The following is a 15,392-nucleotide window of genomic DNA, read 5'->3' as shown; positions in this document are numbered from 1 at the left end:
AAGAAATCCATTATTTTTCCATTCAATTTCATGCAAAAATAATGGATTTCTTTTTACTACACCTAATATATAATCAATACATTATCTTTTTTAGTTCGCTTTTTTCTTCCCAACCCCATAATTCCATATGCCATAACACTTCGTACCAAATATTTGAATAACATCCATCTTCTACTAAAATCATTTCTGCTTTTCTCCTAAGTCCCATCTTTTTTACTATCATTTTTCCTTTTCTACTTATTTCTTTAATATATCTTTTATAATCCCCCTTTTTATCTAAATTAAAATCCAAATATTTGAATTCCTGCATCTCCTCTAGTTCCTTACTTTCCCATTTCATCCTATATCCACCAAACTCTCTACCATTTTCCTATTATTTTCTGATAAATCTTTCTTTATTGTTTCCAATTCCTTCATAACCTCTTCCAATTTTTCCTCAAATTTTCTAATTTTTTTATCCAGATCTTCTTGTATGTCCCTTCTTATTCTAACTCCCTTTCCACTAAGTATCTCATTTCTTTTTTCTCCTCTGTACAATTCTTCCTAATCTCTTCATTTACTTCTACCTTTATTCTTTCCATTATATTTTTCTCCTCTGTCATGTCAAATGTCTTTTTTCGAATCTACCTTTGATTTATCTTCAACGCTGCTTGTTGTCTATTTTGCCCTTTCCTGCTTTACTTACGCTTGCCATTTCTCCTTCTTCTCACTGTTTTTATTGCCGTTATTTCGCTCTCTATTCTTCCTCATCTCTATATCGACTTTCTAACGCACGCACCAAAAGCCTCTCTTTTAATTGCTCGTGTACCTCCCGCTTCTAACAAGCTAATTACCTCACAATTAAGCTTCTCGCTGATCCTATTTCGTTAAACTCTCTTATTAATTGCTAAGACACACCTGTATACATGCACTCACTCATACACCCTCTAACCAAGTCCGGAACACAGCCTAAATATACGAGTATATATTCTAAATAAGAAATCTTGTTCACACCAAGAAATCACTATGACCATAATCACTAATATATAGTGCACAATGATAGCATTTTTAATAGTAACATAAAAGTATAAGTAATAACATTGGTCTTTTTTATAATAGATTAAAATAAATTTTATCTTAATTATTCATAAAAAGATTATCAAAGAACAGAATTGTATACGTGCGGTCAATTAATTTATTAATGAATATAATAAAATAAAAAACCTTATCATTTATGAAAACTTTTATAAAAAACACAAATTAATTATATAATATGTTATGAATATAATACGTTAATAATGTGTTATTAATATAATACGCATGTATATAATTATATAATATTGATATTTATTAAATTGTAAATCCTTCCTCCCAAATACAAAAATAAATAAAAAGAATTATTCTTATTTTTAAAAAATCTTAAAAAGAATTAAAAATCGAATTAAAAATATTCAAGCTAGTCTGAAATGAGAATAATATCTATGCGATAAAAAATTCATAGTGCATAATTATATAATTATAATTATATTCATAATATGAACTTTATTATTCTTTTTTATAAATATCCATAAAATATCCATAAATTAATCCTTAATATACGGTTTGTTTATTTGTATGTCCGGTTTATCATTTGAACTTCTTCATTTAAATTTTTCTGAAATTCTTTATAAGCAAAAGTTAGATATCAGTAGATAATACACACGATTATATAGTAAATTATTTACTATAATATAATATTGGGAGTACAAATTAATTCGGTCCGTTTTCCTAAAAATGGCTCCAGCTGTTGTGAATGGTTCAATAGTGACAGCTGATTTTGGAGGTTTCAGAGAGATTAAACATCTGCTAATAATATTCAGTTTATATCTTTGAGTTTCATACAAAAACCTTGATTTTTACTGTGTTTGAAATGTCGAATTTTGTTAACCAAGCAGCATTTGCGGGAAGTTTTGATTTTCTGCTTTAATTGGAAGTGCGGCTGAAGGCCATCGAATGCTTGTCGAAGTTTATGGTGACACTGCTCCAACTGATAAATCATGTAGGAAATGGTTTCGACGTTTCAAGGATGGAGATTTCAGCGTTGAAAATAAGCCTCGCTCTGGACAGCCAAAAAAATTCGAAGACAAAGAATTAGAGGCATTACTCGAAGAAGATCAGAGTCAAACGCAAGAGGAGCTTGCAGAATCATTAGGGGTAACTCAACAAACCGTTTCTGTATGATTGAGAGCCATGGGAATGATTCAAAAATAAGGAAATTGGGTGCCTTATGAACTGAAACCGAGACGTTGAAAGACGATTTTTCACTTGCAAACAGCTGATCCAAAGACAACAGAGAAAAGGTTTTTTGCATCGGATTGTGGCTGGAGATGAGAAGTGGATATTCTATGACAACCTCAAGAAGAAAAAATAGTACGCTAAGCCCGGTCATTCGTTGCCATCGACCTCAACATCAACACGGCTGAACATTCATGGTTCGAAGATCATACTCTGTATCTGGTGGGACCTAAAGAGTCTTATTTATTATGAGCTGCTGAAACCTGGCGATTCCATTACGGACGATCGGTATCGACTACAATTGATTCGTTTGAACCATGCATTGAGAAAAACGACCAGAATACGAACAAAGACGTGATAAAGTTATTCTTCTTCAACACTCGGCCTCATGTCGCTAAAATCGTAAAAAAATATTTGGAAACGTTCAAATGGGATGTTTTACCGCACCCGCCGTATTCTCCGGACATTGCTCCTTCTGATTACTGATTGTTCCGAAGGATGCAGCAAGTCACTGGTTCACTTCTTTCGCAGAAATCGAAAATTGGCTCCAAAATTGGATCGCCTCCAAAGACGAGTCATTTTTTCGAGATGGAATTCGAAAATTGCCTGAGAGATGGGAAAAAGTAGTAGGCAGCGATGAACAATACTTTAATTGATTTGTTCATTCATTTTGTTTTGAAATAAATGCATTTTTGAACACAAAAAACCGAACTAATTTGTACTCCTAATATAATCATATATAATTTCATATAAAGGCTAATTAAAAAAAACATTTGTCCTTAAAATGTCATATTCCTGACTTAATTCTAAGACGATTGTTCCTTTGCGAAAATTTAGTCCGAAGTGTAATTTTCAAACACAAGAAGAAATAGCGTATCATGGACCGCGTAGAGAGGAGATGGCAGGAGCGGCGCTCATAATTAAACGCGAGCTTTATGCGCGGAGCGTATACTGATCGGATGCATTTACACATTTATAAAGACATATTTCTTCTTTCTTTTTCCCTCTACTATATTATCTCTTTGTCGTATTTTAAATATGATAATTTCGTTAAATTATAAATTAGAATGATGAAATTAAAATGAAAATATTTTAGACAAAAGTAGAACACGCGCGATTTCGAAGGGTATGTATTTTGGCATATACATTGTTTTTCTTTTAAGAAATGTTGAAAAGATATGAAAATCATCTCCCACTTCATAAAATGGAATTGTACAATTTTTTATATAGTTGGATCGTCTTAATTATTCTGCATATAAAACTATTAAGATATAGATATCAAAACACCAACAGTTTACAAAGTATTTTATATTATTCTTGAAACTTCCACAGGTGCTTCTATAATGATTATGCGTTTCGCGCGTCCAGATTCATTCTTGAAATGCCAACATTTTCTGTGTCGAGATCCATTTTTGGAATGGAACGTTTCATGAATCCACTTCATCAAAGCGAGAAGCAGCTCGATAATGAGCTATTCCTCCGGGCCGTTTCTTTTATATTACTTTGCTTGCTGAGAGAGGGAGGAGGGGGCGGGGAGAAGAAGAGAATTGTGAATGGGGAGAAAGGTAGGGGACATTGGTTGGTCTTCAATAACCGGGAGAATGGTCTTCCATATTTTATTTATATTGTAGCCATTATCTCTATTTAGATTGTTAGGGTGTTTTTGTATCTCTATGGCTTTTCTATACTTTTTTGGAAAGTATGATGTAATTTTGGCTATTGTATTTTGTTAAACGGTATTTGATGTCCTGTTTCGATGTTGTGTTCTAATAATCGCCGACTGCATTGCGTGTTTTAGCCTCACGTTGGTATTCTTTTATCCGTAGGTAATCATTCTCCCGGTTTCTTCAATGTATACTTGCCCGCAAGAACAAAGTGTTTTGTATACTCCTACGAAGCTGAATGGAGGTCTTTGATCTTTAGAATTTTTTAAGATTTGTCTTATCTTTTTAGGTGGTTTGAAGATAATTCGAATATTGTGTTTGTTTAATATCCTGCTATTCCAATTTGTTGTTCCTTTGACATATGGGAGAATGGATCCTTTTGTCTGGTTGTGTGTCAGAGATCGTTGTCTTGTTTGCATGTTTATTGATTATTTTGATTATGTCTTTTTTGTCATGTCCGTTTTTCTGTAAGGCTAGGTTTTAGGTGGTTGAGTTCTGTCTGTAGATGTTCTTTGTCAGAGATGGTAAAAGTTTTATGTGGGTCGTTTGATAAGTTTGGTAAATTTCCATGAAATGGCGCTACAATCCATTTGATGACGCGACATCTCGAAAGATCCACTCTTCGAACCCCTTCAGGCAGAAAGGACGCATAGTTCACATTTGGTAGTCATTTGAAGTAGCTGTCTCAAAGTCTGCAAAATACTCATTAACGGCGACAATGACTTCCTCATTTGACGAGAATTTCTTCCCACCGAGCCAAGTTTTTAAGTTTGGGAACAGAAAGAAGTCACACGGGGCCAAATCCGGAGAATAGGGTGGATGAGGAATCAATTCGTAGTTTTGTCATTGCAACGGTCGATTTGTGGGACAGCGCGTTGTCTTGATGGAAGAGCACTTTTTTGCGCGCCAATCTCGCTTCAAATGATTATCACACTTGAACTATGCGTCCTTTCTGGCTGAAATTTGGCCTGAAGGGCTCGAAGAGTGGATCTTTCGAGAAGTCGTGTCATCAAATGGATTGTAGCGCCATTTCATGGAAATTTATCAAACGACCCACGTATATGAATTAATTGCTAACTGTCTTTGTGCTGGGTGGTGGTGCGACACGGCATGTAGATATCTATCTGTCTGTCGGTTTTCTGTACACTTGATGGCCTAAGATATTGTCAGCTTTTTTAAAGACAAGAACATCTAGAAAGGGGAGTTTTCCATTTTCCTCTATGTCTATAATGAAGTGAATATTTGAATATTAATTGTTGAGGAAAATAATTTACAGAGTTCGACTCTGCCGTGTCTCCATATCACGAATTTGTCGACGTAACGGAATCAAATTTTTGATTTGTTGAGTGTTTTTCTGAGAGTCTCTTTCTCAAAATGAAGATGTTGGCGATTATAGGAGAAATAGAAGAGCCCATCGCCGCCGAAGTTTGTTCATAAAATTAGTTGTTATAGGAGAAATAAGTGGTTGTTTAGCAGTATTTTATTAGCGAGATGAGGTCGGAGGGGATTTCATGTGAAGCTTTTATTATGTTTAATGTCTTTTATTGTAACTTGTGTGAAAAGGGATTCTACATCGAAACTTATTTAAGCAGGACGTAGTCGGATTTTTTTTATCTAAATAAAGATAATGACTACAACATAAATAAAATATGGAAGATCATTCGTCCGGTTATTGAAGACCGATCAATTTACTCTACCTCTCACTCCTACCCACAATTCTCGTCCTCCCCCCCCGACCACTCCAACAAGCAGTGTAATATAAAAAGGAACAGAGGAATAGTTCCGTATCAGCTCCTCATCCTAATGAAGTGAACTGCAAGATTCATAAAACGTTGCCATTCTAAGAATGGATCTGGATACGGAGAAAACTCACGAAACGCATAATCTTTATAAAGTATTTTATACTTCTCTCTTATACTCATTATGGTACATAAAATGTTAAATATTGCGTAAACCATTAATGTTTTGACAACAGTACTTTAATACTTTTATGAATAGAATAATAAGTGAATCAATTAATGTAAAGAAACACATAGTTTTTTTTAAATTAAAAAGTATTGATAAAATTGATACTTTTATATAAAGCAACTATGTGTTTTCTTTACATCAATTGATTCACCTCGTTGTTCTGTTCATAAAAATATTAAAATAAAAATTATCAAAAAATAGTTTATGAAATATTTAACATTTTATGTCAATATATATCAGAACATACTATTTAATCTCGTAAACTATCATTTTTTTTTGTATCTTTATCTTAATATTTTTGTATGCAGAATAATTAAAAGAATTATATTAAAAAAATCATACTCCGAGAAAAAATTTATTGTGTGTTTCATATATATTTATATATAATTACATATATTATAAAATTATATAATAAATTATATAAAATTATATATATATAATTATATAATTATATAACTACATAATTATATAAAAAATTGATATATTTTATATACAATTATATGTAAAATATGTTCATTTATATAACATTTTTTCCTGGATTATATTTAAAAAATCATAATTTGTAACATTATATTGGGAATGTGCATTAATTTTCAGAGATTTTTTGATAAAAATACGGCTTTATTGTAAAAAAATGATTACAAATTGATCATTCAAAATATTGTCCATCGCTAGCTACTATTTTTTTCTTATCTTCCTGGTAATAGGATTCTACGTCGAAAAAACAACACATCTTTTAAAGCTCCACGAATCGACTTATTTTTGATATCTTCGTGAGAATAGAAGCGACGAATGGAATATCTGGAGAATATGGCGGGTGATAGAACATTCCAGTTAAGTTTCCTTGACCGGTTTCGCAACATGTAGTCGAGCATTGTCGTGGAAAATCACTTTGTTGTGTCTTTTCACATAATCTGGCCGTTTTTGCTTCAATGCTCGACTCAGCATCAATTGTTATTGGTAGTGTTCCCCAATGATGATTTCATTGAGTTGAAGCTCATATGCTACACCTAGCTGATCCCATCAAATACAAAGCATGAGCTTGGCGCCTGAATATTCGGCTTTACCGAGGTTGATAGTTCGCCTGGCCTGCACTATGATTTTTTGCGCTTCAGATTATTATAGCGTATCCATTTTTCATCACCCGTCACGATAAGATGCAAAAAATTTTTTCTTCTATGTTTTTGAAGCATCAATTCACAGGTCATTTTGCGCCTTTCAATGTCTCTCGGCTTCAACTCGTACAGCACCCAATTTCCTTGCTTTTGAATCATTTCAATGACCTTTTGGAATGGCCTTTAGAATGGAAATCGTTGATCAATCAACATTTAATGATTCTGCAAATTCTTGCATTTCTCAGGTCTTGATCACGTAAAACTTCCACTTCTTCATCTTCAAACTTTTTTGGTTGACCGTTCCTTGTCTTCCGAGAAATTCAAAATTACCTTTTTTATAGCGTCCAGTACTCACGTGATGAAATTGATGGAGTATAATTCATCATACGCTTCCGACAGCATTCGTTGATTTTCAGCAGCACTTTTCTTCAAATTAAAAAAGCAAAGTTTCCCGCAAATTGCGTTTTATTGACATAAAATTCGACATATTCAATGCTCAAAAAAACAATATTGTTTATACTTCGGTAAAATGATACATACTGAAAACTAAAGTCACATGATGATGCTTTGAACATGAAGATAACAATAATATGACCCGATGCAAGTAGTACTAGTTACGCCATCTCTTGAAAATCCTTTAAAATTAATGCACATTTTCTTCAAATTTACAATAATTGTGACACTTGCAGCAATGTTTGAATGCATTATCACAATCGCATTCCGAATTAAGATAAAGTTATCGAAATCGCAGCTCCTATAATAAATTGCACTATCTCGCTTAAAAATTCAATTATTGTATTTACATACTTTCTTATGATTATTTAAGAATATTACTCCATTATACTTGTAGCAACGATACTCCATTATACTTGTAGCAACGCTACTCCATTATACTTGTGACATGAAGCACAATAGAAGTGTTTATTTACATAAATAAAAAATAAATAAAAAATAAATAAAAAAAGTTTATTTACATAAATAAACAATTGTAATAGTTGCTATTTTTCTATGTATTTCATAACAGAACTACAGAAAATGTAAATTAAATAGTCTAAGTTTTGACATTTGTCGCGTAATTAGAATATTATTAAAATTAAATTAATAGAATTAAAGTTTGCTTTGCATTTTTATAGATTAAATAAATAAAAGTTTTAAAAATGCTCTAGTTTTCTAAATCACACCATAATATAATTTTAAATCGCATATGATGTAATTTCCTAAATCCACAATCTAAATCGCACGTTGCCTACATTATATTTTTTACATTTCTTACATTTTTATTCCATTTATTATGTAAAAATATATAATGTAAATCTACGAAAGTGTTTTGTTTCACATAAAAACTTCTTAAATTACTTCTTAAAATTATCATGTGCTTCAGAAATTATGAAAAATATATTCTTAAGTTTTTAACAGCATATAATAATTTTTTTCTTAAGTAATTTAAATAAATTTTTGCATTATTATAATATTTTAAATAAGGAATATTGGTATGATGATGATTTAAAAGGGTATTCTAGTCCAAAAGTCGAAGTTTTATGCTATTTTTGCGAATTTTTTAAAAATATAAAATTTTTTTAGATAGGGTTTTTTCCTACATATTTATACATATTTGAAATATATTTTAGAATTGTTTTATTAAAAAGTAATTATCAGTATCCGATATATAAATAAACAAAGTAATGAAAAAAAATGGTCCAGCTGCCACGATTTCAGCTCCTCTGCTCATCTGAGACTAAAACACCAAAAAAATTTTTAATTAGAATAAGTTTGGCGGATACTAGAACGAAAAAAAATACTATTGTAAAAATTTAAAAAATGACGTCATGTCAAAAATTAAGTTTTTGCCATTTTTTTCACCAAAATGGTTGTAAAAATTATAAAAAATATATTTCGACTTGATCGTGATAGGGACTAGCCATATATGTGCTGATGATATGTGCACATGTTCGACTCGATTGGTTAACTGATTTTCAAGATATCATGGCAGTCAATTTGAAAAAAAATGATTTTGAGAAAAACGCGTTTAAAGTTTTTTGCTTGCTATATAGAGATAATTTTACTTACGATTAATCAGATACTCTGGAGCTATAAAGGAAACCTTCCTTTTCGTAAAAATGTTGCAGAAATCCTTTTTCTTCTCTATGATTTGCTTTCTCTTCTCCAGCGAAGTCAGTAGAGCGCCACTCCAAGTGAGCTTCCCAGGAGTTTGCGTACAATCTCTGCTTGCTGACCATTCCCATTACAATCATAACTTTTAAAATTGATATGATATATATGAACTTGATTAAATTTTTCATCTTTATTATCCATTTTTAATATGACGTGTGTAAATAAATAATTTATGTCCGCTCGTCTCAACGTTTAGTCACACTAAGCTGAGAAAACAAATGCTCCATCACAGGAAGATCAAACTTAATCGTTAGACAGATTCTTTAGAAAGACCACATTCCAAATGTATATGGTCTTCCAAGATTTTTCAACCTTAACCAAAATAAAAATGTCAATTAACACTGCTTTATATTCGACTTTATATTCGACTCGGGCTGCGTGCCGGAGACCGTTCCCTATCAGATTCTATAACTTTGTTAATTTTGCAAATTAAACTAATTCCTTTTACAGATAATTTTTATGCTAAATACTTGCGAAATATATAAAAAAAATCGATTTTTTGTTTCACTAAAATACCCTCTTAAGTAACAAATTTCTTCATTGCCAAAATCGCATCATATTGAAAAAAATCCTCATTTTAAATGTTAGTGTAAAAAAATTATAAAGAAATAACATAAGAAAGGAAAAAGATTGCAATTACGTAAAAGTAAGAATAAGAGGAACCTCCAATAGCCTTAATCTTGACAAATGTCATAATTATGAATATTGAAGAGGTTTTAATCATCAATCGGATACCTTGGGTAATGTTAACGCCACATTCACAGAAAAAAGTTGTATCAGTAACTATAAATTTATAATTAAATAGCGCCTCAATTATATATATTATATTATAAATATAATTCTAATAAGAATACTAAATTATATAAACTAAGAAAATATAATAACATTAATCATATAGTAATATTATAAATGACAATATTACTATATTTTTTTAGTTTATTTACTTTACTCTAGATAACAAAATGTTAGCAGTATATCGGCAGATTGGTAGCAGATTTAATCAGAAGATATTAGCAGATTTAATCAGAAGATATTAGCAGATTGGCCACAACTGTCGTTAGCAACTAATCACAAGATGTCGCATTCTGTTCTACCGATAGAACCCGTTAACATTCTATGCAAACAGACGGCAGCAGAAATCAAACAGAATCTGCTGACAAAATTTGATAGCAAATTGGCAGTAGAAACCGAACAAGGTCTGTTGTTTTTATTTCAAACCCTTCACTTGGTTTCTTATAAGAAATTTTGCGTATATATAAACAGTTATATATAATTATACATAATTGTATATTTATATATACTAAAAAAAAATACTGAAAACTGGACACAATCAATACAATTTTATTGCTAAAATATTATTGATTAATTCCACATTTCAAAATATATGAGAAAGTTAAAATAGTCCAAAAAATATTTGGAGAATCAGAAAGCACACTTTGAAAGAGCTTGGGAATCTCTAAGAGATTTGCCTATTTCATTTACATTGCCAATTCTTATAAGATTTCTGGACGTTTTCTTCGTTTTCTTGAGAATCAAATCCATCTCTTGATGAGTATATGAAAATAGCAGATTTTGCTCAGTTTCTGTTCGCAATCTGCTATCAGGTACAGCAGATTCTGTTCGGTTTCTATTTGCTGCTGTTCCAATTTGCTGACATAGCTTGTCAGCAGGCTTTGTCATATTTTTGACAGCAGTTTGCTAACAGTAGTATACGTATAGTATACGAGGGTTGTTTGATAAGTACCGTATTTGACGACTGAGGGCGCCTCTGACTAAAAGTCTGTATACCATCGTGTAACGCCATTTTTTGAACGACGCAAGTAAAAATTTCAGACAGCTGTACTGGTTAATTTAGTTTTTATAACAATTGAAAGTTGACGAGTTTGTGCATCGTGGAGAAAGAGCAATATCGGTCTGTATTCGATTCCTGTTTTTGAAAGACGTGTGAAGAAATCAAAGAAAAGTTGCATGCCATATATAGGACAACGCATCTTCGATGACTACCATAAGATATTGATACAACGAATTTAAGTGTGACCGAACATCAACATTTTTGATGAAGAGCGCCCAGGTCGTCCGATTGAGGTGACTACGGAGGATATGGTCAACAAAATCTATGATATCGTGTTAGCAGTCCGCCGGATGAAGATCAGAGAGATTGCTAACATTGTAAAGATCTCAACTGAACGCATACAAAATGTCCTACACGAAACATTGGGCATGAAAAAGCTATCGGCGAGATGAGCCGCGTTTGCTCACAGTGGAACAAAAACGGAATCGCATGACAACTTCAAAGCACTGTTTGGCATGTTTAAGCGCAATCCGAAAAAATTTCTGCGGCGTTTCGTCACTGTTGACGAAACATGGATCCACCATTATACACCAGAAACGAAAGAACAGTCTAAACAGTAGGCTAAATCCGGCAAATCTGTTCCAAAGAAGGCAAAAACGGTTTCATCGGCCGGAAAGATCATGGCCATCGTTTTTTTGGATTCGCGAGGCATCATTTTCACCGACTTTGGAGAAGGGAAGAACAATCACGGGACAGTATGCTGATTTATTGGACTGATTCGACACTGAAAAAAAACGGCCTCATTTAGCGAAAAAAAAGTGCTCTTTCACCATGATAACGCACCAGCTTATTCGTCCGCAATCGCTATGGCAAAACTGGTCGAATTACGCTACGAATTGTTGTCTCATCCACCCTTCTCCAGATTTGGCCCCTTGCGATTTCTATTTATTTCCAAACATGAAAAAAATGGCTTGGCGGAAAGCGCTTTGCATCAAATGAGGAAGTCATCGCCGAAACAGAGGCCTATTTTAAGGAGTTCGACCAATCATATTTTTTAAACGGTATAAAAATGTTGGAATATCGTTGGGCTAAATGTACCGAGCTGAAAGGAGATTATGTAGAGAAATAAAAAAAAAATTTTTTTTAAAGTGGTTTCTTCCCTATTTATCAAACAGTCCTCGTACAGTTATCTGACAGTACAAACTCTGTGTACAATTTATTGCCTTCTGTAATCAAAAATTAGTAACAGACTCTGCTCAAAATCTAGCTCTTCAGATTTGGCTATCTGTGTACTTATTGTTCTTATTAAAATTTTATAATACATAATTACAAATTTTTGTGTGCATTTTTCCTTTATTTTCTAAATTCGAATCCAATACTTGCGCTTTGTATTGCAAACTGCAAATAGTTTTTTTTCTTAGAAGAAACTGAATTCTGCTATGTCCCTCTGATGACAATGCGGCGTACTATTTATTCTGAGTGACTTCAGAGAAAAGGTTTTGAATGTATTCCTTAAAGTTAAAGTCTCAACAATTATTAATTAGTTACTATGATATAGAGTGCTTTATTAAAAAAAAATTTTTTGTCTAAACTGGAAAAATGTAATTGTTATATCTATTTGCATAAAGTCCAAGTGACTAACTTAATGTAGTTGAGTCACTATTTCACTTACTAAGTAATAATATCTACATTATTAACTATCAAAAATTAAAATTAACTTTAATAATCAAAATTAAAATTAATAATCAAATTGATATTAAAAAACGCATCTCAATAGGATTCGAACCTGGGATCTCTGAATTATGTATGAATTTTCTATGTTAACCGCTATATTACTTCTTCAATTATAATTATCAAATAAATGTGTTATTCATTTTCTACTTCAATTACAACCAGCTAAATTAGTAATGAAATTGTATAGATATAATAAAAATATCATCATTAACAGATATAATAAAGTATAAACAATTTACAAAGTGTAAATTTACATTACTATGAAACAACATTAAGTAAGTGTCGGATAATCTAACCTCGCTTGGCCGATGTCGCGCGCCGTGATTAGCGAATATTCGAGCTGTGTTCAACTTGGTTTGCGAGTGTTCACCTCGATCAATCATTTTACTTTTAATTAAGAAGAAACAAAAGAACATAGCTCAATTATTTTTACATTACAACTTTTTTCAATTTAGTTGGATTAAGACGAAAAATTTCCTATTTATAATTTTGAATAATTTAAGTAGCATTTATAAATAAAATCCATTTTTAAATAAAAACTTTTTTTATTCTTCAATTAGATTGGAAAACTGCATTTCATATTCAGAATATTGAATTGAGCAGTATTCACGTACAAAAATTGCTGATATTATTTTTAAATGAACTAAAAAACTGTACTTCCTATTCACAATTTTGAAGTTGAAGAATTGAGTAGTATCCACGATGCACACAGAAAATGCTAATATTATTTTTAGATTGAAAGGCATGGAGATATGTTCTATCCAATTTCTATAAATGAATAAAAATGCATTCAAGATTAAAAAGGATTCATTTTAACATTCATGAATTCATATTTCTAAAAATCTGAATCCATTTCAATCCATTCTTATTTGCTGGGTACTTAAGGCTCCTGACTAGTCGCGATGATGTTGAAATCGTGATGTCATAAGCGAGAAATGACACATTGATTTTTCATGTGTGTCATTTGTAAATAAAAGAAAATTGAATGAAACGAAATGATGAGATCTTTAAAAAGTTGTGAAATTTGAAGAAGATTCTTCTTATCTCCCCTGATAGTCATCAATAAATAATCATAAAAAGTAAAGTGAAGACTTTTCGGCAGGAAACACACAATTTAACAGCTATTGAAAGTAGTGAAAAATATGCTTTTATATATAAAATTCCAGAATAACTTGTCTCCATCGATTGTTACGATTTTGATAAGTAGAGTTTTGATAAGTTGAGATGAAGTCACAATTTTACATAATAACAAAATGGCACGCAAAAAAAAATTTCGACGTCAATACGTTACTTTTCACTATAAGAGAGTTTTATTGTTAATTATCAAACATCCTGTATATATTATATATACACAGGGTGTGCCATTTTATTTTTGATCACCAAATATCTCTTGAATACTATTTTAAGGAAAAAAAGTTTGTTACTTTAAAAGGGACATAAGATGGTATCATTGATTTGACCTTGGGTGGCATTGTCAAGATTAGGGCAAGGTCACTTTGAGTTTTTTTTAAATTAAATAAAAGCATTTATTTTTCATTACATGTCTTCGTAGCTCAAAAACTATTTAAAACACCATAAAAAAAAAGTTCTTTTATTAAGGCTTCTGAATACTTAGCTGAGAACTCTGCGTTGACGGTGGCAACACAGAATCAGATGGCGACCTGACGAAACCGGTAGCCCCACACAGGTTCGTCGAAGGCGAGCACATGTACATGGATTCGTGCTTGTGTTACAGCGCCTTGCTACGATAAATAGCTGAACTTATAGGCGTAAAAATAGAGTGTCAATTAGGAGTGCCTGTAAGAACAGCACATAGAATTCTGAAATCCTTTAGACCATCCTTATCATATTACATTAGTTCAGGCCTTAAACGAAAACGATTGAAGGCAGAAAGTTGAATTGCCGATGGGCTGCAAATCAAATTTCTGGTTTCTTCAATTTCCTTATGTTTAATAATGAAACAATTAATAATGAAACATTTTATAGCAATGGTACATTAAACCGACACAATAGTCATTATTAGTTCACGCAAAATCCAAGATAGTTCCGACAAGCGATGTTGACAATCAACATCGCTAGTCTTTAAATATAGGATGCGGAATTTTAAATTCTAAAATTTTGAACAGATCATTAGTCCTTATTTTTTTAATCGTATCGTTACCAGAGAAAATTATTTACATTTGATTCAAAAGACTGCCGAGGCTATCACCAAATGTTAACCTCGACACGCGATTAAAGATGTGGATTCAACATGAGCACCACCGCATTATTCTCGCATTGTAAAACTTTCTAAATACACACTGTGCACCTCGATGAATTGATCGCGGTGAATACGTCGCCGGGCCTCCAAGATCTCCAGACCTTATACTTGTAGATTTTTATTTGTGAAGCTATCTTAAAAATATTATTTTTTGAAATCCGCCAGCAACGAGAAACGATATGAAAAGATGAATAAGAAATGCTTACCACAGTATTCCACGTGTTATATTTAGTAGGTATAGGCCGGTTCTAACCCACTAGTTAGTGCGTATACGCGCGTGTGTGTGTGCGTGTGCGTGTGTGTGTGTGTGTGTGTGTGTGTGTGTGTGTGTGTGTGTGTGTGTGGAGGATNAGAGAGGAGGGTAGTGTCTTACACGAGGTACGGGTTAGGGGAAGGGAAGGAGCCGTACCGGTACCGGTACCCGGGGTACCGTA

General features: G+C 32.3%; 1 protein-coding gene across 1 annotated transcript in view; it reads left to right on the top strand.

Moving 5' to 3' along the window:
• Positions 1-15,392, top strand: part of LOC105622025 (G protein-activated inward rectifier potassium channel 3-like) — a 55,949-nt gene that overhangs the window by 811 nt on the left and 39,746 nt on the right. The gene's annotated exons all lie outside the window — the stretch shown is intronic.

This window comes from Atta cephalotes (genome assembly GCF_000143395.1).
Source record: "Atta cephalotes unplaced genomic scaffold scaffold00002, whole genome shotgun sequence".
Classification (NCBI taxonomy): Eukaryota; Metazoa; Arthropoda; class Insecta; order Hymenoptera; family Formicidae; genus Atta; species Atta cephalotes.
This window is presented reverse-complemented; position numbering and strand designations above follow the sequence as displayed.